Genomic DNA, 27,229 nt, shown 5'->3' with positions numbered 1-27,229 from the left:
AGAGCCGAGAGTGGGCACCCCTGCCTGACACCAGACGAGAGGTCAAAAACGTCACCCAAGTGACTATTTACACTAACTCGGCACCCCGCTCCGACATATAATGTACGAATCCATCCTATAAACTTCTCCCCAAATCCTAATCGACCTAACACTCTGAATAAAAGGATCTATTCACGCGATCGAAGGCTTTCGCCTGATCTAGCGCTGCTACCATGAAAGGCAGTCCTCTATCTTCAACCCAAGCGATGGAGTCCCTGATTAACTGTAGGTTCCATCTAATAGAGCGACCCTCTACCCCGCACGTCTGATCCTCATGAACGACGTAGGGAAGGGCTGTGCGCAACCGGTCTGCTAAAACCTTTGCAAGTAGCTTGTAATCTACACACAGCATGGTCAACGGCCGCCAGTTGCCAAGGTCTGTTACTTCCCCCTTCTTATATAAAAGTGACAGCACACCAACAGCCATTGATCCCCCCGGGACCCCCGTCTCAAGGATGGCCTTCACGACTTCGAGGACCACTGGTCCAAGTATACCCCAAAACTTGAGATAAAACTCAGCCGGCAGCCCATCCATCCCAGGCACCTTCCCTTTTCCCATCCTCCTAAGAGCGCTCTCAACCTCTTCTAGTGAGATCTGGGCCTCCATCACTTCTCTAATGTCCTCCGGCAACCGCCTGGACAAGTGTTCTAAAAACACATTTCCCTGCTCTACATCTATTTCCCTTTCCTTAAATAAACCTTGGAAATGATCAGTTGTCACCCTGACCATATCCTCTGGTTCTCTAACTATACTACCATTTTCTTCCCTAACACCATGCATTACCTTCCTACTCTGTCTGGCCCTAACCAACTTAAAGAACATAGCAGAACAAGTCTCATTATGTTCTAGAAAGCCACTACGCGCACGCTCCAGGAAAGCTCGAGCCTTCCGCTCCTGCAACTCCCTGAGCTGCGCCTTTAGGGTTGCGGATCTCTCCCAATCAAACGACCCGCCGAGGTTGCCTGCCTCGTATTCGAGTTCAATTAATCTTTGGATACGATCCACCTCCCTCCTCTCCTCCCTTTTTTTCCTCTTGCAATACCCTATTATAAAAGCCCTAATCCTCACCTTAACTAATTCCCACCACTCTAACACCCCCTTGCACATGGACCGGAGACCCTCAAGCCTCCAAAAGAAACCATAAAACCCGTCAACAAAAGCCTGCTCCTCCAGCACATCCCGATCTAGCTTCCAGTACCCCCTACCAAAGAGGCAGACTGGCGACCCCACCTGCAGGAGCACCCCGTCGTGATCCGAAAAGAAAACAGGCAACAGCCTCCCAGACAACTTACCCAAAGACCTGGGTACAAAAATATAGTCGAGCCTCCGCTCAACCCCCCTGGAGTTGCGCCATGTAGGACCGTCCATTTCGGAGTAGTGTGCAGACCACCATCTACCAGACCATGGCAAGCCATTAGCCTGGCAATGGCGCCTGCACTGCTATCCCCCCCTCTTCCTAAATCTGTATTAAAATCCCCCCCTATCACTAATTTCCTATTTGTGACACACAGGGGCGTCAGACAGTCCACCATCTCCCTCCTGTCTGCCACCACCTGTGGCCCATACACCACCACTAATCTAAATTTACAAACCCTTATCGTAACATCCACCCCTATAACCCGCCCCTGCATTACCACAAAACCTCCACTTTTACCTCCCTGTGCCCACACAAAATCCCTACCCCCGATGAGTGCACCCCCCCAACACCCCAAACCGACCCCCCCTTGTCCCACTCCCTCTTAAACCTATTAACATCCCCTCCATCCCTCAGGTGAACCTCCCCACAATCCTCCCCCTCCCCAGTGCTGCAGCTTGATTGGAGACAATTTGGGGAGGCTGAGTCCCCAAACAAAAAACTCCCCACCTCCTCCTGTACCCAGTCCTGAGTCTTGTTAGGTGTGTCCCCACCCAACAGAAGTTGAGGGCCTGGGGAAACCAGCAGCAACCCAGAGGTTTCTCTCTTGGCCATACCCTCCCTCTCACTGTCGGCCAATCGCTCCCTCCTCTTCATTCTCTTCTTTGGTGATGACGGCAGTAGAGAGATACCCCCCCCCCGCCAGCTCCTCCACCATACCCCTCATCTCTTCCACCAGGGCACATTCCCCCCAGTCCACTTGCTCTTCCACCGTCTCCTTCTCCACCACTCCTCCCACGCTTTCTTCTCTCTCATGCTCCTCCACTCGTTTGCCTTCTTCCGCCGCTTTTCCTGGTTCTCCTACTCCCGTGCCTTCCGTTTCCTTCTCTCTTCCATCCGCCACTTCCTGCTCCTCCTCCTTCCTTGTGGCCTTCCCCTCTGGACCTGTACTCTGGTCATGAGGCGTGCTTCCTTCCCCTCCTCTTCTTCCCCCATCCCCCGCCCCTGCTCCCCCCAGCCGCAGACGCATATGACCTCTGACGGGCCGGGCACCCCCGCCACAGGTGTGCTGACGAGCCACACCCATGGCACGTCTTAGGCTTGTCACAATCCCTCGCCTCGTGATCCTCAGATGCACAAAATCTGCATTTTCTTGTACTGCATGAGGCGAATATGTGACCGTAGGCCATACAGCTTCTGCAAAATGGGGGCTGACGTGCATAATACAACGTCCCCCTGTCAGCCCCTAGGGAGAACATGGAAGCCTGGAAGCCTCTCCTCCCATTCCAAAACCCAAGGGAGTCTTTGAGGTGCCTTGCTGAGGAGACGTTATCCATGTATCTCCCCAGAAAAGCCCTCACCTCTTCATCCTTAACGTAAGGGTTGTAAATGTTGACAGTTACAACCCTAAAGTTATTCTTCGCCAGGCTTGTTATTTCGTGGTGGCACATCGGCCTCTCACCTCCCACTGCTCTTGCCCTTCTCAGGATATCATCGTGTTTTTCCTCTGTATATAGTGCCACGTCGTATGCTCCCTCCAACGAGTTGCCTTGGAAACAAAACACGTCCTTCACCGTCAGCTTTAGAATCCCCATCAATATTATTATTCCAAAAGATTCCCGTCCTAAAGGCTCAAACTCCTTTTCCTTCCAAGCAAACCGAATCGTGTTGGCCAGCCCAATCCCAGGGACCGACCGTGTTGATGTATTTAGCACCATCTCCGCAAGGAGAATGGCGCTCGTTCTCTTCTCTTCCAAAACAAGTGAAAAGAAAAAAACCAAGTGACTGAGCCTAATCTGGTGAAACTACACAGAGACAGGAACAATCACCCACGAAACACTCAAATAACATGGCTGCCTAAATATGGTTCCCAATCAGAGACAACGATAAACACCTGCCTCTGATTTGAGAACCACTCCAGGCAACCATAGACTTTTCTAGACAACTATACTACACCACAATCCCATTACCTACAAAAAAAAACAAGACAAAACACACCACATAAATAACCCATGTCACACCCTGGCCTGACCAAAATAATAAAGAAAACACAAAATACTAAGACCAGGGCGTGACAGGTACAACCTAAGATAGCCACCGATAAGGGCGTTAAAGGCAACATGGGAGCTGGTGCCGTCACACTTTTAGCTATAAATTTGTAACGCTATGGGAAATCAACTCAGTTCCAAATGCATCTTAAAGATGAGACTCTCAGCTTTGTACAGAGACATTATATTGACTGGTATAGAGACATTGACTGAGTTATTAAGTTGTCACATCCCTCCAATAGAGTACCAGACTCTTGTAGAATCTATGCCAAGGTACATTAAAACTATTCTGGCTCGTGGTGGCTAGGGCTGGTTTTTAGGATTTAGAAATAAAAACAAATCAGAAATGCCTGATTTACGTAAGTATTCAGACCCTTTGCAATGAGACTCTAAATTGATCTCAGTTGCATCTTGTTTCCATTGATCACCCTTGAGATGTTTCTACAACTTGATTGGAGTCCACTTTTGGTAAATTCAATATATTGGACATAATTTGGAAAGGCCTGTCTATGTAAGGTCCCACAGTTGACAGTGCATGTCAGAGCAAAAACCAAGCCATGAGGTCAAAGGATTTGTCCGTAGAGCTCCAAGACTGGACTGTGTCGAGGCACAGATCTAGGGAAAAATACCAAAACATTTCTGCAGCATTGAAGGCCCCCAAGGACACAGTGGCCTCCATCATTTTTAACTCTTGTGTGGTGTTCACGTCACGCCCTGATCTGTTTCACCCCTTTTGGACTATTAATAACCATCTTGGACCCAACCCATCTGCCTCCTGTATCTGCATCTGGGTGTCGCCTTGTGCCCTCATAGTACGTCATGGCAGACCCAGCAGACTTGGACCAGCTCCGTCACGCTGTCTCCCTGCAGGGAGCCACTATTGGGAGACATGAGGAGCTACTACAGGACCTTCTGGAAGGACTTCGTTCCCTGATGTAATGCCACGACCAAGGGTTCATTATTACCCACAGCACTGTTCCTGTTAATCTACGGGTTTCAGGAAATCACAGTAAGGCTATACAGCTGCTTCTCATTGAGTCTCCCCATGTTCCAGTTGTTTTGGGATTTTCTTGGCTTAAAAAACACAAGTTCAACCTGGGTTGTAGTCCATTTTGCCATTCCCATTGCCTCAAATCAGCGCAGCCTTCCCGGAGAAAGCCTCCTCAGGGCTTAAGTCAAGTCTCAGATTTCTCTACCGTCCCCACAGAATAACACGACCTACTGGAGGTTTTCAGCAAGACACAGGCTACTTCTTTTCCCTCGCATCGTCCTTATGATTGTGCCATTGTTCTCCTCCCAGTCACCACACCACCTTGTGGTAGGTTACATTTTCTATCTGGGCCAGGAGACACTCGCTTCGATAACCGAGACACCAGACCAGCTCGGCGGCAGAGAGATAAGCTAGCTGCAATCAGGTCAGTGCAGAGAGACAAGCTAGCTGCAATCAGGTCAGTGCAGAGAGACAAGCTAGCTGTAATCAGGTCAGTGCAGAGAGACCAGCTAGCTGTAATCAGGTCAGTGTAGAGAGACAAGCTAGCTGCAATCAGGTCAGTGCAGAGAGACAGGCTAGCTGTAATCAGGTTAGTGCAGAGAGACAAGCTAGCTGTAATCAGGTCAGTGTAGAGAGACAAGCTAGCTGCAATCAGGTCAGTGCAGAGAGACAAGCTAGCTGCAATCAGGTCAGTTTTAGAGAGACAAGCTAGCTGCAATCAGGTCAATGTGGGACAAGTGGGTGGACTTACTTCCCCTGATTTACAACTCTGGTCCCAACGTTACTGTTGATGAGCAGCTTATGCCATTTAGGGGCCGCTGCCCCTTCAGGTAGTATATACCGTCTAAACCTGCAAAATATGAAATCAAGATCTGCTCTGCCTGTGATGTGTCTTCATCATATGCGTGGAACTTGCCAGTGTATATGGGGAAGCCAGATGGAGGAGCCCCTGAGATGAACCAAGGGATGCAGGTTGTCCTGGACGTGACACAGGGACTCCGTGGCCTCAACATCACATGCGAAAACGTTTTTACTTCGCACGAGCTGGGACAGGAGCTCCTCAAGAGGAAGTTTTTTTATTTATTTATTTTATTTATTTTACCTTTATTTAACCAGGCAAGTCAGTTAAGAACAAATTCTTATTTTCAATGACAGCCTAGGAACAGTGGGTTAACTGCCTGTTCAGGGGCAGAACGACAGTAGTGCTGCATTTGTATTTGTTCAAGATTAACATGATTTACTCCACCCATGTCTTGATTATAATTTTATTTAAAAATATGAATAGTGCTTTTATTGATAAATGTGATCTAGCAGAAGTAAATGGCAAATATTAACCATGTACAGTATATGTAACGGATGTGAAACGGCTAGCTTAGTTAGCGGTGGTGCACACTAAATAGCGTTTCAATCGGTGACGTCACTTGCTCTGAGACCTTGAAGTAGTGGTTCCCCTTGCTCTGTAATGGCCGCGGCTTTTGTGGAGCGATGGGTAACGATGCTTCGTGGGTGACTGTTGTTGATGTGTGCAGAGGGTCCCTGGTTTGTGCCCGGGTATGGGCGAGGGGACGGTCTAAATTTATACTGTTACATTGATGCTGTTGACCCGGATCACTGGTTGCTGCGGAAAAGGAGGAGGTCAAAAGGGGGGTCAGTGTAACGGATGTGAAACGGCTAGCTTAGTTAGCGGTCTAAAGTTATGCTGAAAATTGGGTGAATAACAAAAACATGAACACTACACAAGGGTTAAATGGAAGAAGTTTGGAACCACAAAGACTCCTCTTAGAGCTGGCCGCTCGACCTAGTAGAGCAATCGGGGAGATGGGCCTTGGTCAGGGAGTTGACCAAGAACCCAATGGTCACTCTGCCAAAGCTCCAGAGTTCCTCTGTGGAGATGGGAGCACCTTCCAGAAGGACAAGCATCTCTGTAGCACTCCACCAATCAGGCCTTTATGGTAGAGTGAGGAAGTTACTCCTCAGTATAAGGCACATGACAGCCCGCTTGGAGTTTGCCAAACGGCACCTAATGGACACTCATCAGTCTGATGAAACAAAGATTGAACTCTTTTTGTCACTGAAACCTGGCACCATCCCTACTGTGAAACATGGTGTTGGCATCATCATGCCGTGGGGATGTTTGTCAGTGGCAGGGACTGGGAGACTAGTCACGATAGAGGGAAAGATGAACGGAGCGAAGTATCCCTAGCTGTGTACTCAGAGCATGCGCAGACCAGCTGGCTGGAGGGTTTATGGACATATTCAATCCCTCCCCATCCCAGTCTGCTGTCCACACTTGCTTCAAGATGTCCACCATTGGTGCTGTACCCAACAAGAGCAAAGGTAATTGAACTAAATGACTATCGACCCTTAGCTCACTTCTGTCAAGACGAATTGCTTTGAAAGGCTAGTTAAGGATCAAATCACCTCCACCTTACCTGACACCCGAGACCCACTTCAATTTGCGTAGCGTCCCAAAATATCCACAGATGATGCAATGCCCTGCATGCTGCCCTATCCCATTTGGACAAGAGGAAGAACTATGTTAGAATGCTGTTCATTGACTATAGCTCAGCCTTCAACACCATTGTACCCTCCAAGCTCATCATTAAAATCAGGGCCCTGGGTCCCCACCCTATGCAACTGGGTTCTGGACTTTCTGACACGCCGCCCGCAGGTGGTGAAGGTAGGAAACAACACTTTCAGTACGCTGATCCTCAACACAGGGGCCCCACAAGGGTGTGCTTGGCCCCCTCCTGTACTCCCTGTTCACCCATGACTGCGTGGCCACGCACGGCTCAAACTCAGTCATCAAGGTTGCAGACGACACAACAGTATTAGGCCTGATTACCAACAATGACGAGAGCCTACAAGGAGGAGGTGAGGGCCCTGGCGGAGTAAAGCCAGGAAAATAACCTCTCCCTCAACAAAACAAAGGAGCTGATCGTGGACTTCAGGAGACAACAGAGAGCGCACGCCCCTGCTCACATAGATGGGACCGCAGTGGAGAAGGTGAAAAGCTTCAAGTTCCTCAGAGCACACATCACAGACAATCTGAAATGGTCCACCCACACAGACAATGTGGTGAAGAAGGTGGAACAGCGCATAAGGAAGTTGAAGACATTTGGTTTGGCCAAACTTTTACAGATGTGCAATTGAGAGCATCCTGTCGGTCTGTATCACCCCCTGGTATGGCCACTGCACCGCCCGCAACCAAAGGGCACTCCAGAGGGTGGTGAGGTCTGCCCTACGCATCACCAGGGGCACGCTGCCTGCCCTCCATGACACCTACAGCACCCGATGTCACAGGAAGGTCATAAAGATCATCAAGGACATCAACCACTCGAGCCATGGCCTCGGCCATCAAGAAGGCGAGGTCAGTACAGGTGCATAAAAGCTGGGACCGAGAGACTGAAAAACAGCTTCTATCTCAAAGCCATCAGACTGCTAAATAGTCAGCACCACCCGGTTACTCAAATCTTAGAGGCTGCTGCTCTATGTACATAGACATGGAAACACTGGCCACCTTAAATGGGACACTAGTCTCTTAATTCATGTTTACATACTGTTTTACTCATTTCATATGTAAATTCAGCAAAAAAAGACAAAGATAATAAGATAATTCTCCATTTAAACTTGTCTTTACGAATATGTAAAGTTAGTTTTGATTTAGAATGGCCCGTTATCAAATGGGCAGGGGATATAAATACATAAATAAATGATAAATTATAAATGAATTATAGCCTATGCACTCGAATAGCGAATGGAGGCTTTCCCACTTGTTCGTTTTTCAATCAAGCAACATAGGCAACTCTGGTTATTTCACTCCATGCATCAACCACTGTTTGAGGAGCGACAGGACATATTCTGCCCAAAATCTGTGTGCCATGGGCTCTTGCCACTCTCCAACTCTGTTCCTGCAGCTACCTAGTGCTTAATTTGGGAAATCAAATGAAATCTGTTCAGGAATATCAACAGTAACATGTTTTCACAAAACATATTTCAATAAAATGTTGACGCCCCCTCTCTCTGAGAGATATATTCTGTAGCTAAAGGTAGGCTATTGTGTCAGTCTATTATGAAAATATAAAAATCCCCTATTAATAGGCTATTCAAAGTCAAATACAAATTCACTATAATTGATGGTTAACTTCTTGGTGACGGGGCAGTATTTTCACGTCCGGATGAAATGCATGCCCAAATTCAACTGCCTGCTACTCATCCCCAGAAGATAAGATATGCATATTATTAGCATAGAAAACACTCAGAAGTTTCTAAAACTGTTTGAATCATGTCTGTGAGTATAACAGAACTTATTTAGCAGGTGAAACCCTGAGGACAAACCATTCCAATTTTTTTTGAGGTCACTCTCTTTCCAATCAAATCAAATCAAATGTATTTATATAGCCCTTCGTACATCAGCTGACATCTCAGAAATCCAGCCTAAAACCCCAAACAGCAAGCAGTGTAGGTGTAGAGGCACGGTGGCTAGGAAAAACTCCCTAGAAAGGCCAAAACCTAGGAAGAAACCTAATGTGGAACCAGGCTATGAGGGGTGGCCAGTCCTCTTCTGGCTGTGCCAGGTGGAGATTATAACAGAACATGGCCAAGATGTTCAAATGTTCATAAATTACCAGTATGGTCAAATAATAATAATCACAGTAGTTGTCGAGGGTGCAGCAAGTCAGCACCTCGGGAGTAAATGTCAGTTGGCTTTTCATAGCCGATCATTAAGAGTATCTACACCACTCCTGCTGTCTCTAGAGAGTCGAAAACAGCAGGTCTGGGACAGGTAGCACGTCAGGTGAACAGGTCAGGATTCCATAGCCGCAGGCAGAACAGTTGAAACTGAAGCAGCAGCACGGCCAGGTGGACTGGGCACAGCAAGGAGTCATCATGCCAGGTAGTCCTGAGGTATGGTCCTAGGGCGCCAACCCAGACAGGAAGATCACATCAGTGACTCAACCCACTCAAGTGACGCACCCCTCCTAGGGATGGCATGAAAGAGCACCAGTAAGCCAGTGACTCAGCCCCTGTAATAGGGTTAGAGGCAGAGAAATCCAGTGGAAAGAGGGGAACCGGCCAGGCAGAGACAGCAAGGGCGGTTCGTTGCTCCAGAGCCTTTCCGTTCACCTTCACACTCCTGGGCCAGACTACACTCAATCATATGACCCACTGAAGAGAAGAGTCTTCAGTAAAGACTTAAAGGTTGAGACCGAGTCTGCATCTCTCACATGGGTAGGCAGACCATTTCATAAAAATGGAGCTCTATAGGAGAAATTTGAAATTCTAGGGACAATTAAGAGGCCTGCGTCTTGTGACCGTGTAGGTATGTTCGGCAGGACCAAATCAGAGATTTAGGTAGGAGCAAGCCCATGTAATGCTTTGTAGGTTAGCAGTAAAACCTTGAAATCAGCCCTAGCCTTAACAGGAAGCCAATGTAGGGAGACTAGCACTGGAGTAATATGATCAAATTTTTTGGTTCTAGTCAGGATTCTAGCAGCCGTATTTAGCACTAACTGAAGTTTATTTAGTGCTTTATCCGGGTAGCCGGAAAGTAGAGCATTGCAGTAGTCTAACCTAGAAGTAACAAAAGCATGGATACATTTTTTCTGCATCATTTTTGGACAGAACTTTTCTGATTTTTCCAATGTTTCGTAGATGGAAAAAAGCTGTCCTTGAATCAGTCTTGATATGTTCGCCAGAGTAACGCCGAGGTCCTTCACAGTTTTATTTGAGACGACTGTACAACCATTAAGATTAATTGTCAGATTCAACAGAAGTCCTCTTTCTTTCTTGGGACCTAGAACAAGCATCTCTGTTTTGTCCGAGATTAAAAGTAGAACGTTTGCAGCCATCCACTTCCTTATGTCTGAAACACAGGCTTCTAGCGAGGGCAATTTTGGGGCTTCACAATGTTACATTGAAATGTACAGCTGTGTGTCATCCGCATAGCAGTGAAAGTTAACATTATGTTTTCAAATTTCATCCCCAAGAGGTAAATATATAGTGAAAACCATAGTGGTCTTAAAACGGAACCTTGAGGAACACCGAAATTTACAGTTGATTTCTCAGAGGACAAACCATTCACAGAGACAAACTGATATATTTCCGACAGATACGATCTAAACCAGGCCAGAACTTGTCCGTGTAGACCAATTTGGGTTTCCAATTTCTCCAAAAGAATGTGGTGAGCGATGGTATCAAAAGCAGCACTAAGGTCTAGGAGCACAAGGACAGATGCAGAGCCTTGGTCTGATGCCATTAAAAGGTAATTTACCACCTTCACAAGTGCAGTCTCAGTGCTATGATGGGGTCTAAAACCAGACTGAAGCACTTTTTATACATTGTTTGTCTTCAGGAGGGCAATGAGTTGCTGCGCAACAGCTTTTTCAAAAAAGATTTGAGAGGAATGGAAGATTCGATATAGCCCGATAGTTTTAAAAATATTTTCTGGGTCAAGGTTTGGCTTTTTCAAGAGAGGCTTTATTACTGCCACTTTTAGTGAGTTTGGTACACATCCGGTGGATAGAGAGGCGTTTATTATGTTCAACATAGGAGGGACAAGCACAGGAAGCATCTCTTTCAGTAGTTTAGTTGGAATAGGGTCCTGTATGCAGCTTGAAGGTTTAGAGGCCATGATTATTATTATCATTGTGTCAAGAGATATAGTACTAAAACACTTGAGTGTCTCTCTTGATCCTATGTCCTGGCAGAGTTGTGCAGACTCAGGACAAATGAGCATTGAAGGAATACGCAGATTTAAAGAGGAGTCTGTAATTTGCTTTCTAATAATCATGATCTTTTCCTCAAAGAATTTTATGAATATATTACTGCTGAAGTGAAAGCCATCCTCACAAGGGGGAATGCTGCTTTTTAGTTAGCTTTGGACAGTATCAAAAAATAAATTTTGGATGGGACTCAATGGGATTAATTGGGAATCCAGATTTTTAAGGGACCTTATTGCAGTATTGCAGTTCCTATCGCTTCCACTGGATGTCAACAGTCTAGAAATTGTTTGAGGTTATTTACATTTACATTTACATTTAAGTCATTTAGCAGACGCTCTTATCCAGAGCGACTTACAAATTGGTGCGTTCACCTTATGACCCTTTGTGTAATGTAGAAGTACTTGTAGAAGTACTTGAACGAGGGTCACTTCAAGTGTACTGTTAGATAGAGGCGCATGACCAGAAAGCATGCTTCAGTTTGTATTCTTCCTGTATTGAACACAGATCATACCGTCTTAAATGTTTTCGATGATGTTAAAAAATACCTAAAGTTGTATTACAAAAGTAGTTTGAAATGTTTTGGCGAAGTTTACAGGTAACCTTTGAGATATTTTGTAGTCACATTGCTCAAGTATTTTTCTGGATCAAACGCGCCAAATAAATAGACATTTTGGATATACACTGCTCAAAAAAATAAAGGGAACACTTAAACAACACAATGTAACTCCAAGTCAATCAAACTTCTGTGAAATCAAACTGTCCACTTAGGAAGCAACACTGATTGACAATAAATTCCACATGCTGTTGTGCAAATGGAATAGACAACAGGTGGAAATTATAGGCAATTAGCAAGACACCCCCAATAAAGGAGTGGTTCTGCAGGTTGTGACCACTTCTCAGTTCCTATGCTTCCTGGCTGATGTTTTGGTCACTTTTGAATGCTGGCGGTGCTTTCACTCTAGTGGTAGCATGAGACGGAGTCTACAACTCACACGAGTGGCTCAGGTAGTGCAGCTCATCCAGGATGGATCATCAATGCGAGCTGTGGCAAGAAGGTTTGCTGTATCTGTCAGCGTAGTGTCCAGAGCATGGAGGCGCTACCAGAAGACAGGCCAGTACATCAGGAGACATGGAGGAGGCTGTAGGAGGGCAACAACCCAGCAGCAGGACCGCTACCTCCGCCTTTGGGCAAGGAGGAGCAGGAGGAGCACTGCCAGAGCCCTGCAAAATGACCTCCAGCAGGCCACAAATGTGCATGTGTCTGCTCAAACGGTCAGAAACAGACTCCATGAGGGTGGTATGAGGGCCCGACGGCCACAGGTGGGGGTTGTGCTTATAGCCCAACACCGTGCAGGACGTTTGGCATTTGCCAGAGAACACCAAGATTGGCAAATTCGCCACTGGCGCCCTGTGCTCTTCACAGATGAAAGCAGGTTCACACTGAGCACGTGACAGACGTGACAGAGTCTGGAGACGCTGTGGAGAACGTTCTGCTGCCTGCAACATCCTCCAGCATGACAGGTTTGGCAGTGTGTCAGTCATGGTGTGGGGTGGCATTTCTTTAGGGGGCCGCACAGCCCTCCATGTGCTCGCCAGAGGTAGCCTGACTGCCATTAGGTACCGAGATGAGATCCTCAGACCCCTTGTGAGACCATATGCTGGTGCGGTTGGCCCTGGGTTCCTCCTAATGCAAGACAATGCTAGACCTCATGTGGCTGGAGTGTGTCAGCAGTTCCTGCAAGAGGAAGGCATTGATGCTATGGACTGGCCCGCATGTTCCCCAGACCTGAATCCAATTGAGCACATCTGGGACATCATGTCTCGCTCCATCCACCAACGCCACGTTGCACCACAGACTGTCCAGGAGTTGGCAGATGCTTTAGTCCAGGTCTGGGAGGAGATCTCTCAGGAGACCATCCGCCACCTCATCAGGAGCATGCCCAGGCGTTGTAGGCAGGTCATACAGGCACGTGGAGGCCACACACACTACTGAGCCTCATTTTGACTTGTTTTAAGGACATTACATCAAAGTTGGATCAGCCTGTAGTGTAGTTTTCCACTTTAATTTTGAGTGTGACTCCAAATCCAGACCTCTATGGGTTTATACATTTGATTTCCATTGATTCATTTTGTGTGATTTTGTTGTCAGCACATTCAACTACGTAAAGAAAAAAGTATTTAATAAGAACATTTCATTCATTCAGATCTAGGATGTGTTATTTTAGTATTCCCTTTATTTTTTTGAGCAGTGTAAATCGACGGAATTAATCGAACACAAGAATCATTTGTGATGTTTATGGGACATATTGGAGTGCCAACAAAAGAAGCTCGTCATAGGTAAGTCATGAATTATATTTTTATTTCTGCGTTTTGTGTCGCGCCTGCAGGGTTGAAATATGCTTTCTCTCTTTTGTTTACGGAGGTGCTATCCTCAGATAATAGCTTCGTTTGCTTTCGCCGAAAAGCCTTTTTGAAATCTGACATGTTGGCTGGATTCACAACACGTGTAGCTTTAATTTGGTATCTTACAGGAGTGATTTAATGAAAGTTTGATTCTTATAGTAATATATTTGTTTTTGGTGCTCTGCATTTGTCCTGGCTTTTGGCCAGGTGGGACGCTAGCATCCTACATATCCCAGAGAGGTTAATCTGTAAGCCGCCCTGCACAATCAATGAACCAACAGCATCGCCTAGGCCTACACGTTCTCTCCCAGACTCATGGATAGAAAGATTTGAGCGTAGCTGAAAGTAACCAGTCCATACAGTGCATTCAGAAAGTAAAAACAGTTTTTTTTAGAAATGTTTGCAAATTTATAAAAATAGAAAAAATGTAATATCAAATTTCCAAAGTATTCAGACCCTTTACTCAGTACTTTGTTGAAGCACCTTCGGCAGCGATTACAGCCTTGAGTGTTCTTGGGTATGACTCTACAAGCTTGTCACACCTGTATTTGAGGAGTTTCTCCCATTCTTCTCTGCAGATCCTCTCAATCTCTGTCAGGTTGTATGGGGAGCGCCGCTGCACAGCCCGGGTTCAAGTCCGGGCTCTGGCTAGGCCACTCAAGGACATTCAGATACTTGTCCACTCCTGCATTGTCTTGGCTGTGTGCTTAGAGTCGTTGTCCTGTTGGAAGGTAAACCTTCGCCCCAGTCTGAGGTCTTAAGCGTTCTGGAGCAGGTTTTCATCAAGGATCTCGCTGTATTTCTCATCAAATCTAATCCAATTTGATTGGTCACCCGCACATATTTTTCAGATGTTATTGCTTGAGAAGCAAAATGCTTGTGTTCCTAGCTTCAACAGTGCCGTAAAATCTAACAATTCACAAAAATACACACATTTTTTAAAACAAAATAATGTTAAGAATAATGTAAATATTAGGATGAACAATGTCTGAGTGGCATTGACTATAATACAGTGGAATACAGTATATAAACTCAGCAAAAAAAAGAAATGTTCTCTCACTGTCAACTGTGTTTATTTTCAGCAAACTTAATTAACATGTGTAAATATTTGTAGGAACATAACCAGATTCAACAACTGAGACAAACTGAACAAGATCCACAGACGTGACAAACAGCAATGGAATTATGTGTCCCTGAACAAAGGGGGGTCAAAATCAAAAGTAACAGTCAGTATCTGGTGTGGCCAACAGCTACATTGAGTACTGCAGTGTATCTCCTCTTCATGGACTGCACCAGAGTTGCCAATTCTTGCTGTGAGATGTTACCCCACTCTTCCCCCAAGGCACCTGCAAGTTCCCGGATAATTATGAGGGGAATGACCCTAGCCCTGAACCCTCTGAACTAACAGGTCCCAGACGTGCTCAATGGGATTGAGATGCGGGCTCTTTGCTGGCCATGGCAGAACACTGACATTCCTGTCTTGCAGGAAATCACGTGAGAACGAGCAGTATGGCTGGTGGCATAGTCATGCTGGAGGGTCATGTCAGGATGAGCCTGCAGGAAGGGTACCACATGAGGGAGGAGGATGTCTTCCCTGTAAGTCACAGTGTTGAGATTGCCTGCAATGACAACAAGCTCAGTCCGATGATGCTGTGACACACCACCCCAGACCATGACGGAACCTCCACCTCCAAATCGAGTACAGGCCTCGGTGTAATGCTCATTCCTTTGACGATAAACATGAATCCGACCATCACCCCTCAATGAAAGAGCAGTTTTTGCCAGTCCTGTCTGGTTTAGCAATGGTGGGTTTGTGCCCATAGGCAACGTTGTTGCCAGTGATGTCTAGTGAGGACCTGCCTTACAACAGGCCTACAAGCCCTCAGTCCAGCCTCTCTAAGCCTATTGCGGACAGTAGGAGCACTGATGGAGGGATTGTGTATTCCTGGTGTAACTTGGGCAGTTGTTGTTGCTATCCTGTACCTGTCCCGCAGGTGTGATGTTCTAATGTACCGATCCCGTGCAGGTGTTGTTACACGTGGTCTGCCACTGCGAGGACGATCAGCTGTCCTTCCTGTCTCCCTGTAGTGCTGTCTTAGGCGTCTCACAGTACAGACATTACAATTTATTACACTGGACACATATGCAGTCCTCATGCCTCCTTGCAGCAGGCCTAAGGCACGTTCACGCAGATGAGCCGGGAACCTAGGCATCTTTCTTTTGGTGTTTTTTAAAGTCACTAGAAAGGCCTTTATAGTGTCCTAAGTTTTCATAACTGTGGCCTTAAATGCCTACCGTCTATAAGCTGTTAGTGTCTTAACGACCATTCCACAGGTGCATGTTCATTAATTGTTTATGGTTCATTGAACAAGCATGGGAAACAGTGTTTAAACCCTTTACAATGAAGATCTGTGAAGTTATTGGGATTTTTACGAATTATCTTTGAAAAACAGGGTCCTGAAAAAGGGATATTTCTTTGTTTTTGCTGCGTTTAGATTTTATACTTTTTTTAAATGTAGATGTTCCAAAGGCATGCATAAGCGGCTTATATGCGGCTTGTATGCTTGGAGGACTGGAGTTCCTACACGTGTTTATGTTTATTAACGGAATTACCGTGAGACCGGCAGTCTTTTGCATGACAATAACCAGCTGACAAAATGTCATGACCGCCACAGTCCTAGTGGTGGCCCAAAGCCATGAGACACTTTATGTTGGTGTTTCTTTTATTCTGGCAGTTACCTGTACCTCTATGTTACAGTCCTAGTGGTGGCCCAAAGCCCTGAGACACTTTATGTTGGTGTTTCCTTTATTCTGGCAGTTACCTGTACCTCTATGTTACAGTTACAGTCCTAGTGGTTGGCCAAAGCCATGAAACACTTAATGTTGGTGTTTCTTTTATTCTGGCAGTTACCTGTATCTCTATGTTACAGTCCTAGTGGTGGCCCAAAGCCATGAGTCACTTTATGTTGGTGTTTCTTTTATTCTGGCTGTTACCTGTACCTCGATGTTACAGTTACAGTCCTAGTGGTTGGCCAAAGCCATGAAACACTTTATGTTGGTGTTTCTTTTATTCTGGCAGTTACCTGTATCTCTATGTTACAGTCCTAGTGGTGGCCCAAAGCCATGAGTCACTTTATGTTGGTGTTTCTTTTATTCTGGCAGTTACCTGTACCTCTATGTTACAGTTACAGTCCTAGTGGTTGGCCAAAGCCATGAAACACTTTATGTTGGTGTTTCTTTTATTCTGGAAGTTACCTGTACCTCTATGTTACAGTTACAGTCCTAGTGGTTGGCCAAAGCCATGAAACACTTTATGTTGGTGTTTCTTTTATTCTGGCAGTTACCTGTATCTCTATGTTACAGTCCTAGTGGTGGCCCAAAGCCATGAGTCACTTTATGTTGGTGTTTCTTTTATTCTGGCTGTTACCTGTACCTCGATGTTACAGTCCTAGTGGTGGCCCAAAGCCATGAGACACTTTATGTTGGTGTTTCTTTTATTCTGGCAGTTACCTGTACCTCTATGTTACAGTTACAGTCCTAGTGGTGGCCCAAAGCCATGAGACACTTTATGTTGGTGTTTCTTTTATTCTGGCAGTTACCTGTACCTCTATGTTACAGTTACAGTCCTAGTGGTGGCCCAAAGCCATGAGACACTTTATGTTGGTGTTTCTTTTATTCTGGCAGTTACCTGTACCTCTATGTTAGTTACAGTCCTAGTGGTGGCCCAAAGCCATGAGACACTTTATGTTGGTGTTTCTTTTATTCTGGCAGTTACCTGTACCTCTATGTTACAGTTACAGTCCTAGTGGTGGCCCAAAGCCATGAAACACTTTATGTTGGTGTTTCTTTTATTCTGGCAGTTACCTGTACCTCTATGTTACAGTTACAGTCCTAGTGGTGGCCCAATGCCATGAGACACTTTATGTTGGTGTTTCTTTTATTCTGTCAGTTACCTGTACCTCTATGTTACAGGCCTAGTGGTGGCCCAAAGCCATGAGTCACTTTATGTTGGTGTTTCTTTTATTCTGGCAGTTACCTGTACCTCTATGTTACAGTCCTAGTGGTGGCCCAAAGCCATGAGTCACTTTATGTTGGTGTTTCTTTTATTCTGGCAGTTACCTGTATCTCTATGTTACAGTCCTAGTGGTGGCCCAAAGCCATGAGTCACTTTATGTTGGTGTTTCTTTTATTCTGGCTGTTACCTGTACCTCGATGTTACAGTTACAGTCCTAGTGGTTGGCCAAAGCCATGAAACACTTTATGTTGGTGTTTCTTTTATTCTGGCAGTTACCTGTATCTCTATGTTACAGTCCTAGTGGTGGCCCAAAGCCATGAGTCACTTTATGTTGGTGTTTCTTTTATTCTGGCTGTTACAGTCCTGTGAAACACCTTTTATTCGATGTTATGTTACAGTTACAGTCCTAGTGGTTGGCCAAAGCCATGAAACACTTTATGTTGGTGTTTCTTTTTTGTATCTCTTTTATTGGTGGCCCAAAGTGAGTCACCTGTGTTTCTTTTATTCTCTCTATGTTACAGTCCTAGTGGGGGCCCAAAGCCATGAGTCACTTTATGTTGGTGTTTCTTTTATTCTGGCAGTTACCTGTACCTCTATGTTAAGGTTACAGTCCTAGTGGTTGGCCAAAGCCATGAAACACTTTATGTTGGTGTTTCTTTTATTCTGGCAGTTACCTGTACCTCTATGTTACAGTTACAGTCCTAGTGGTGGCCCAAAGCCATGAGACACTTTATGTTGGTGTTTCTTTTATTCTGGCAGTTACCTGTACCTCTATGTTACAGTTACAGTCCTAGTGGTGGCCCAAAGCCATGAGACACTTTATGTTGGTGTTTCTTTTATTCTGGCAGTTACCTGTACCTCTATGTTACAGTTACAGTCCTAGTGGTGGCCCAAAGCCATGAAACACTTTATGTTGGTGTTTCTTTTATTCTGGCAGTTACCTGTACCTCTATGTTACAGTTACAGTCCTAGTGGTGGCCCAATGCCATGAGACACTTTATGTTGGTGTTTCTTTTATTCTGGCAGTTACCTGTACCTCTATGTTACAGGCCTAGTGGTGGCCCAAAGCCATGAGTCACTTTATGTTGGTGTTTCTTTTATTCTGGCAGTTACCTGTACCTCTATGTTACAGTCCTAGTGGTGGCCCAAAGCCATGAGACACTTTATGTTGGTGTTTCTTTTATTCTGGCAGTTACCTGTACCTCTATGTTAAGGTTACAGTCCTAGTGGTGGCCCAAAGCCATGAGACACTTTATGTTGGTGTTTCTTTTATTCTGGCTGGCTGTACCTCTATGTTACAAAGCCATGAGACACTGTTGGTGTTTTTTATTCTGGCAGTTACCTGTAGCCTCTATGTTACAGTCCTAGTGGTGGCCCAAAGCCATGAGACACTTTATGTTGGTGTTTCTTTTATTCTGGCAGTTACCTGTAGCCTCTATGTTACAGTCCTAGTGGTGGCCCAAAGCCATGAGTCACTTTATGTTGGTGTTTCTTTTATTCTGGCAGTTACCTGTACCTCTATGTTACAGTTACAGTCCTAGTGGTGGCCCAAAGCCATGAGACACTTTATGTTGGTGTTTCTTTTATTCTGGCTGTTACCTGTACCTCTATGTTACAGTCCTAGTGGTGGCCCAAAGCCATGAGACACTTTATGTTGGTGTTTCTTTTATTCTGGCAGTTACCTGTCTATGTTACAGTTTCTTTGGTGGCCCAAAGCCATGAGACACTTTATGTTGGTGTTTCTTTATTCTGGCAGTTACCTGTACCTCTATGTTACAGTTACAGTCCTAGTGGTGGCCCAAAGCCATGAGACACTTTATGTTGGTGTTTCTTTTATTCTGGCAGTTACCTGTACCTCTATGTTACAGTCCTAGTGGTGGCCCAAAGCCATGAGACACTTTATGTTGGTGTTTCTTTTATTCTGGCTGTTACCTGTACCTCTATGTTACAGTTACAGTCCTAGTGGTGGCCCAAAGCCATGAGACACTTTATGTTGGTGTTTCTTTTATTCTGGCTGTTACCTGTACCTCTATGTTACAGTCCTAGTGGTGGCCCAAAGCCATGAGACACTTTATGTTGGTGTTTCTTTTATTCTGGCAGTTACCTGTACCTCTATGTTACAGGTTACAGTCCTAGTGGTGGCCCAAAGCCATGAGACACTTTATGTTGGTGTTTCTTTTATTCTGGCAGTTACCTGTACCTCTATGTTACAGTTACAGTCCTAGTGGTGGCCCAAAGCCATGAGACACTTTATGTTGGTGTTTCTTTTATTCTGGCAGTTACCTGTACCTCTATGTTACAGTTACAGTCCTAGTGGTGGCCCAAAGCCATGAGACACTTTATGTTGGTGTTTCTTTTATTCTGGCAGTTACCTGTACCTCTATGTTACAGTTACAGTCCTAGTGGTGGCCCAAAGCCATGAAACACTTTATGTTGGTGTTTCTTTTATTCTGGCAGTTACCTGTACCTCTATGTTACAGTTACAGTCCTAGTGGTGGCCCAATGCCATGAGACACTTTATGTTGGTGTTTCTTTTATTCTGGCAGTTACCTGTACCTCTATGTTACAGGCCTAGTGGTGGCCCAAAGCCATGAGTCACTTTATGTTGGTGTTTCTTTTATTCTGGCAGTTACCTGTACCTCTATGTTACAGTCCTAGTGGTGGCCCAAAGCCATGAGACACTTTATGTTGGTGTTTCTTTTATTCTGGCAGTTACCTGTACCTCTATGTTAAGGTTACAGTCCTAGTGGTGGCCCAAAGCCATGAGACACTTTATGTTGGTGTTTCTTTTATTCTGGCTGTTACCTGTACCTCTATGTTACAGTCCTAGTGGTGGCCCAAAGCCATGAGACACTTTATGTTGGTGTTTCTTTTATTCTGGCAGTTACCTGTAGCCTCTATGTTACAGTCCTAGTGGTGGCCCAAAGCCATGAGACACTTTATGTTGGTGTTTCTTTTATTCTGGCAGTTACCTGTACCTCTATGTTACAGTTACAGTCCTAGTGGTGGCCCAAAGCCATGAGACACTTTATGTTGGTGTTTCTTTTATTCTGGCAGTTACCTGTACCTCTATGTTACAGTCCTATTGGTGGCCCAAAGCCATGAGTCACATTATGTTGGTGTTTCTTTTATTCTGGCAGTTACCTGTACCTCTATGTTACAGTTACAGTCCTAGTGGTGGCCCAAAGCCATGAGACACTTTATGTTGGTGTTTCTTTTATTCTGGCTGTTACCTGTACCTCTATGTTACAGTCCTAGTGGTGGCCCAAAGCCATGAGACACTTTATGTTGGTGTTTCTTTTATTCTGGCAGTTACCTGTACCTCTATGTTACAGTTACAGTCCTAGTGGTGGCCCAAAGCCATGAGACACTTTATGTTGGTGTTTCTTTTATTCTGTTACCTGCAGTTACCTGTGGCCCAAAGCCATCACTTTATGTTGGTGTTTCTTTTATTCTGGCTGTTAGTTACCTCTATGTTACAGTCCTAGTGGTGGCCCAAAGCCATGAGACACTTTATGTTGGTGTTTCTTTTATTCTGGCAGTTACCTGTACCTCTATGTTACAGTTACAGTCCTAGTGGTGGCCCAAAGCCATGAGACACTTTATGTTGGTGTTTCTTTTATTCTGGCAGTTACCTGTACCTCTATGTTACAGTCCTAGTGGTGGCCCAAAGCCATGAGACACTTTATGTTGGTGTTTCTTTTATTCTGGCTGTTACCTGTACCTCTATGTTACAGTCCTAGTGGTGGCCCAAAGCCATGAGACACTTTATGTTGGTGTTTCCTTTATTCTGGCAGTTACATGTACCTCTATGTTACAGTTACAGTCCTAGTGGTGGCCCAAAGCCATGAGACACTTTATGTTGGTGTTTCTTTTATTCTGGCTGTTACCTGTACCTCTATGTTACAGTCCTAGTGGTGGCCCAAAGCCATGAGACACTTTATGTTGGTGTTTCTTTTATTCTGGCTGTTACCTGTACCTCTATGTTACAGTCCTAGTGGTGGCCCAAAGCCATGAGACACTTTATGTTGGTGTTTCTTTTATTTTGGCTGTTACCTGTACCTCTATGTTACAGTCCTAGTGGTGGCCCAAAGCCATGAGACACTTTATGTTGGTATTTCTTTTATTCTGGCAGTTACCTGTACCTCTATGTTACAGTTACAGTCCTAGTGGTGGCCCAAAGCCATGAGACACTTTATGTTGGTGTTTCTTTTATTCTGGCTGTTACCTGTACCTCTATGTTACAGTCCTAGTGGTGGCCCAAAGCCATGAGACACTTTATGTTGGTGTTTCTTTTATTCTGGCAGTTACCTGTAGCCTCTATGTTACAGTCCTAGTGGTGGCCCAAAGCCATGAGACACTTTATGTTGGTGTTTCTTTTATTCTGGCAGTTACCTGTACCTCTATGTTACAGTTACAGTCCTAGTGGTGGCCCAAAGCCATGAAACACTTTATGTTGGTGTTTCTTTTATTCTGGCAGTTACCTGTACCTCTATGTTACAGTTACAGTCCTAGTGGTGGCCCAATGCCATGAGACACTTTATGTTGGTGTTTCTTTTATTCTGGCAGTTACCTGTACCTCTATGTTACAGGCCTAGTGGTGGCCCAAAGCCATGAGTCACTTTATGTTGGTGTTTATTTTATTCTGGCAGTTACCTGTACCTCTATGTTACAGTCCTAGTGGTGGCCCAAAGCCATGAGACACTTTATGTTGGTGTTTCTTTTATTCTGGCAGTTACCTGTACCTCTATGTTAAGGTTACAGTCCTAGTGGTGGCCCAAAGCCATGAGACACTTTATGTTGGTGTTTCTTTTATTCTGGCTGTTACCTGTACCTCTATGTTACAGTCCTAGTGGTGGCCCAAAGCCATGAGACACTTTATGTTGGTGTTTCTTTTATTCTGGCAGTTACCTGTAGCCTCTATGTTACAGTCCTAGTGGTGGCCCAAAGCCATGAGACACTTTATGTTGGTGTTTCTTTTATTCTGGCAGTTACCTGTACCTCTATGTTACAGTTACAGTCCTAGTGGTGGCCCAAAGCCATGAGACACTTTATGTTGGTGTTTCTTTTATTCTGGCAGTTACCTGTACCTCTATGTTACAGTCCTATTGGTGGCCCAAAGCCATGAGTCACATTATGTTGGTGTTTCTTTTATTCTGGCAGTTACCTGTACCTCTATGTTACAGTTACAGTCCTAGTGGTGGCCCAAAGCCATGAGACACTTTATGTTGGTGTTTATTTTATTCTGGCTGTTACCTGTACCTCTATGTTACAGTCCTAGTGGTGGCCCAAAGCCATGAGACACTTTATGGTGTTTCTTTTATTCTGGCAGTTACCTGTACCTCTATGTTACAGTTACAGTCCTAGTGGTGGCCCAAAGCCATGAGACACTTTATGTTGGTGTTTCTTTTATTCTGGCTGTTACCTGTACCTCTATGTTACAGTCCTAGTGGTGGCCCAAAGCCATGAGACACTTTATGTTGGTGTTTCTTTTATTCTGGCTGTTACCTGTACCTCTATGTTACAGTCCTAGTGGTGGCCCAAAGCCATGAGACACTTTATGTTGGTGTTTCTTTTATTCTGGCAGTTACCTGTACCTCTATGTTACAGTTACAGTCCTAGTGGTGGCCCAAAGCCATGAGACACTTTATGTTGGTGTTTCTTTTATTCTGGCAGTTACCTGTACCTCTATGTTACAGTCCTAGTGGTGGCCCAAAGCCATGAGACACTTTATGTTGGTGTTTCTTTTATTCTGGCTGTTACCTGTACCTCTATGTTACAGTCCTAGTGGTGGCCCAAAGCCATGAGACACTTTATGTTGGTGTTTCCTTTATTCTGGCAGTTACATGTACCTCTATGTTACAGTTACAGTCCTAGTGGTGGCCCAAAGCCATGAGACACTTTATGTTGGTGTTTCTTTTATTCTGGCTGTTACCTGTACCTCTATGTTACAGTCCTAGTGGTGGCCCAAAGCCATGAGACACTTTATGTTGGTGTTTCTTTTATTCTGGCTGTTACCTGTACCTCTATGTTACAGTCCTAGTGGTGGCCCAAAGCCATGAGACACTTTATGTTGGTGTTTCTTTTATTTTGGCTGTTACCTGTACCTCTATGTTACAGTCCTAGTGGTGGCCCAAAGCCATGAGACACTTTATGTTGGTATTTCTTTTATTCTGGCAGTTACCTGTACCTCTATGTTACAGTTACAGTCCTAGTGGTGGCCCAAAGCCATGAGACACTTTATGTTGGTGTTTCTTTTATTCTGGCTGTTACCTGTACCTCTATGTTACAGTCCTAGTGGTGGCCCAAAGCCATGAGACACTTTATGTTGGTGTTTCTTTTATTCTGGCAGTTACCTGTAGCCTCTATGTTACAGTCCTAGTGGTGGCCCAAAGCCATGAGACACTTTATGTTGGTGTTTCTTTTATTCTGGCAGTTACCTGTACCTCTATGTTACAGTTACAGTCCTAGTGGTGGCCCAAAGCCATGAGACACTTTATGTTGGTGTTTCTTTTATTCTGGCAGTTACCTGTACCTCTATGTTACAGTTACAGTCCTAGTGGTGGCCCAAAGCCATGAGACACTTTATGTTGGTGTTTATTTTATTCTGGCTGTTACCTGTACCTCTATGTTACAGTCCTAGTGGTGGCCCAAAGCCATGAGACACTTTATGTTGGTGTTTCTTTTATTCTGGCTGTTACCTGTACCTCTATGTTACAGTCCTAGTGGTGGCCCAAAGCCCTGAGACACTTTATGTTGGTGTTTCCTTTATTCTGGCAGTTACCTGTACCTCTATGTTACAGTTACAGTCCTAGTGGTGGCCCAAAGCCATGAGACACTTTATGTTGGTGTTTCTTTTATTCTGGCTGTTACCTGTACCTCTATGTTACAGTCCTAGTGGTGGCCCAAAGCCATGAGACACTTTATGTTGGTGTTTCTTTTATTCTGGCAGTTACCTGTAGCCTCTATGTTACAGTCCTAGTGGTGGCCCAAAGCCATGAGACACTTTATGTTGGTGTTTCTTTTATTCTGGCTGTTACCTGTACCTCTATGTTACAGTTACAGTCCTAGTGGTGGCCCAAAGCCATGAGACACTTTATGTTGGTGTTTCTTTTATTCTGGCTGTTACCTGTACCTCTATGTTACAGTCCTAGTGGTGGCCCAAAGCCATGAGACACTTTATGTTGGTGTTTCCTTTATTCTGGCAGTTACATGTACCTCTATGTTACAGTTACCTCTATGTTACAGTTACAGTCCTAGTGGTGGCCCAAAGCCATGAGACACTTTATGTTGGTGTTTCTTTTATTCTGGCTGTTACCTGTACCTCTATGTTACAGTCCTAGTCCTGAGACACTTTATGTTGGTGTTTCTTTTATTCTGGCTGTTACCTGTACCTCTATGTTACAGTCCTAGTGGTGGCCCAAAGCCATGAGACACTTTATGTTGGTGTTTCTTTTATTTTGGCTGTTACCTGTACCTCTATGTTACAGTCCTAGTGGTGGCCCAAAGCCATGAGACACTTTATGTTGGTGTTTCTTTTATTCTGGCTGTTACCTGTACCTCTATGTTACAGTCCTAGTGGTGGCCCAAAGCCATGAGACACTTTATGTTGGTGTTTCTTTTATTCTGGCAGTTACCTGTAGCCTCTATGTTACAGTCCTAGTGGTGGCCCAAAGCCATGAGACACTTTATGTTGGTGTTTCTTTTATTCTGGCAGTTACCTGTACCTCTATGTTACAGTTACAGTCCTAGTGGTGGCCCAAAGCCATGAGACACTTTATGTTGGTGTTTCTTTTATTCTGGCAGTTACCTGTACCTCTATGTTACAGTTACAGTCCTAGTGGTGGCCCAAAGCCATGAGACACTTTATGTTGGTGTTTATTTTATTCTGGCTGTTACCTGTACCTCTATGTTACAGTCCTAGTGGTGGCCCAAAGCCATGAGACACTTTATGTTGGTGTTTCTTTTATTCTGGCTGTTACCTGTACCTCTATGTTACAGTCCTAGTGGTGGCCCAAAGCCATGAGACACTTTATGTTGGTGTTTCTTTTATTCTGGCTGTTACCTGTACCTCCATGTTACAGTCCTAGTGGTGGCCCAAAGCCATGAGACACTTTATGTTGGTGTTTCTTTTATTCTGGCAGTTACCTGTAGCCTCTATGTTACAGTCCTAGTGGTGGCCCAAAGCCATGAGACACTTTATGTTGGTGTTTCTTTTATTCTGGCTATTACCTGTACCTCTATGTTACAGTTACAGTCCTAGTGGTGGCCCAAAGCCATGAGACACTTTATGTTGGTGTTTCTTTTATTCTGGCAGTTACCTGTACCTCTATGTTACAGTCCTAGTGGTGGCCCAAAGCCATGAGACACTTTATGTTGGTGTTTCTTTTATTCTGGCAGTTACCTGTACCTCTGTTACAGTCCTAGTGGTGGCCCAAAGCCATGAGACACTTTATGTTGGTGTTTCCTTTATTCTGGCAGTTACCTGTACCTCTATGTTACAGTTACAGTCCTAGTGGTGGCCCAAAGCCATGAGACACTTTATGTTGGTGTTTCTTTTATTCTGGCTGTTACCTGTACCTCTATGTTACAGTCCTAGTGGTGGCCCAAAGCCAAGAGACACTTTATGTTGGTGTTTCTTTTATTCTGGCAGTTACCTGTACCTCTATGTTACAGTCCTAGGACTACTTGCTTGACAAAAAAAGGGTTTCAAACTGATGGAATTATGTTGTTGTGTACATGTATCCTAATTGTTCTGTTTGTGTTAGCTTGGAAATGGACTTCTGCTCGACTCTTGCTCTGTGTGTGTTTGCGTGGATGGCTCCTCTCTTCTCACAGTCAACAATCGACACTCAGTCAGAGAGGAAGGAAGTGAAGCTTAGTGCCCTAAACCAGGAACAGGTAACCATTAAGTTACTGTTTATATATCCAGGTGAGTCCCAATGAGTCCTTTTAGCTATCTGTTTCCCTTAACTGATTCGCGATATACAGAAGCAAGGTGGTGGTCGAATGATAAGAAGCAGCATGCGAGTCTGTGACACATGAGTGCAAATTAATTTTGAGAGCATTTGACTTTACCATGGCCTAGAAAGACAGGGTTACTTGCTTGACAAAGTACTAAAATTTCAGTAGGATAAAATAAAGGATTTCAAACTGATGATATTTTTTTGTTGTTGCCGCTTTTAGGGTTAATTCTGAGTTCCTGTATCCTAATTGTTCTGTTTGTGTCAGCTTGGGAATGTACTGGACTCTTGCTGGTTTGTGTGTGTGTGTGTGTGTGTGTGTGTGTGTGTGTGTGTGTGTGTGTGTGTGTGTGTGTGTGTGTGTGTGTGCGTGCGTGCGTGCGTAGAGCGGGGCCGGGAAGAAGTGGTGTGATGAAAATATGTAGTGTGTTGAGAGGAACTTCCTCTTACAATGGGCCCCTTGTTTTCCAGACCAATGTGTTCTCAGTTGTACAGCAATTAAAGAGCAGTTTACTGGCCAGGACTGTTTCTGTTCCACTTTCCACCACTGATGCAATCCTCCTGCACTGGGCCTGGAGCTGTGGCTGATGGTTATGTTCACAGACCTTTCAGGTTGGCCACAAAGAAAACATAGTGAGTTCACAATGCACAGGGAATGCACTGTATTTGGCCCACATTAAAACCTTCTTA

This window comes from Oncorhynchus nerka, linkage group LG20, assembly GCF_034236695.1.
Source record: "Oncorhynchus nerka isolate Pitt River linkage group LG20, Oner_Uvic_2.0, whole genome shotgun sequence".
Classification (NCBI taxonomy): domain Eukaryota; kingdom Metazoa; phylum Chordata; class Actinopteri; order Salmoniformes; family Salmonidae; genus Oncorhynchus; species Oncorhynchus nerka.
The sequence above is the reverse complement of the archived record's forward strand: the minus strand, read 5'-3'. Positions refer to the sequence as shown.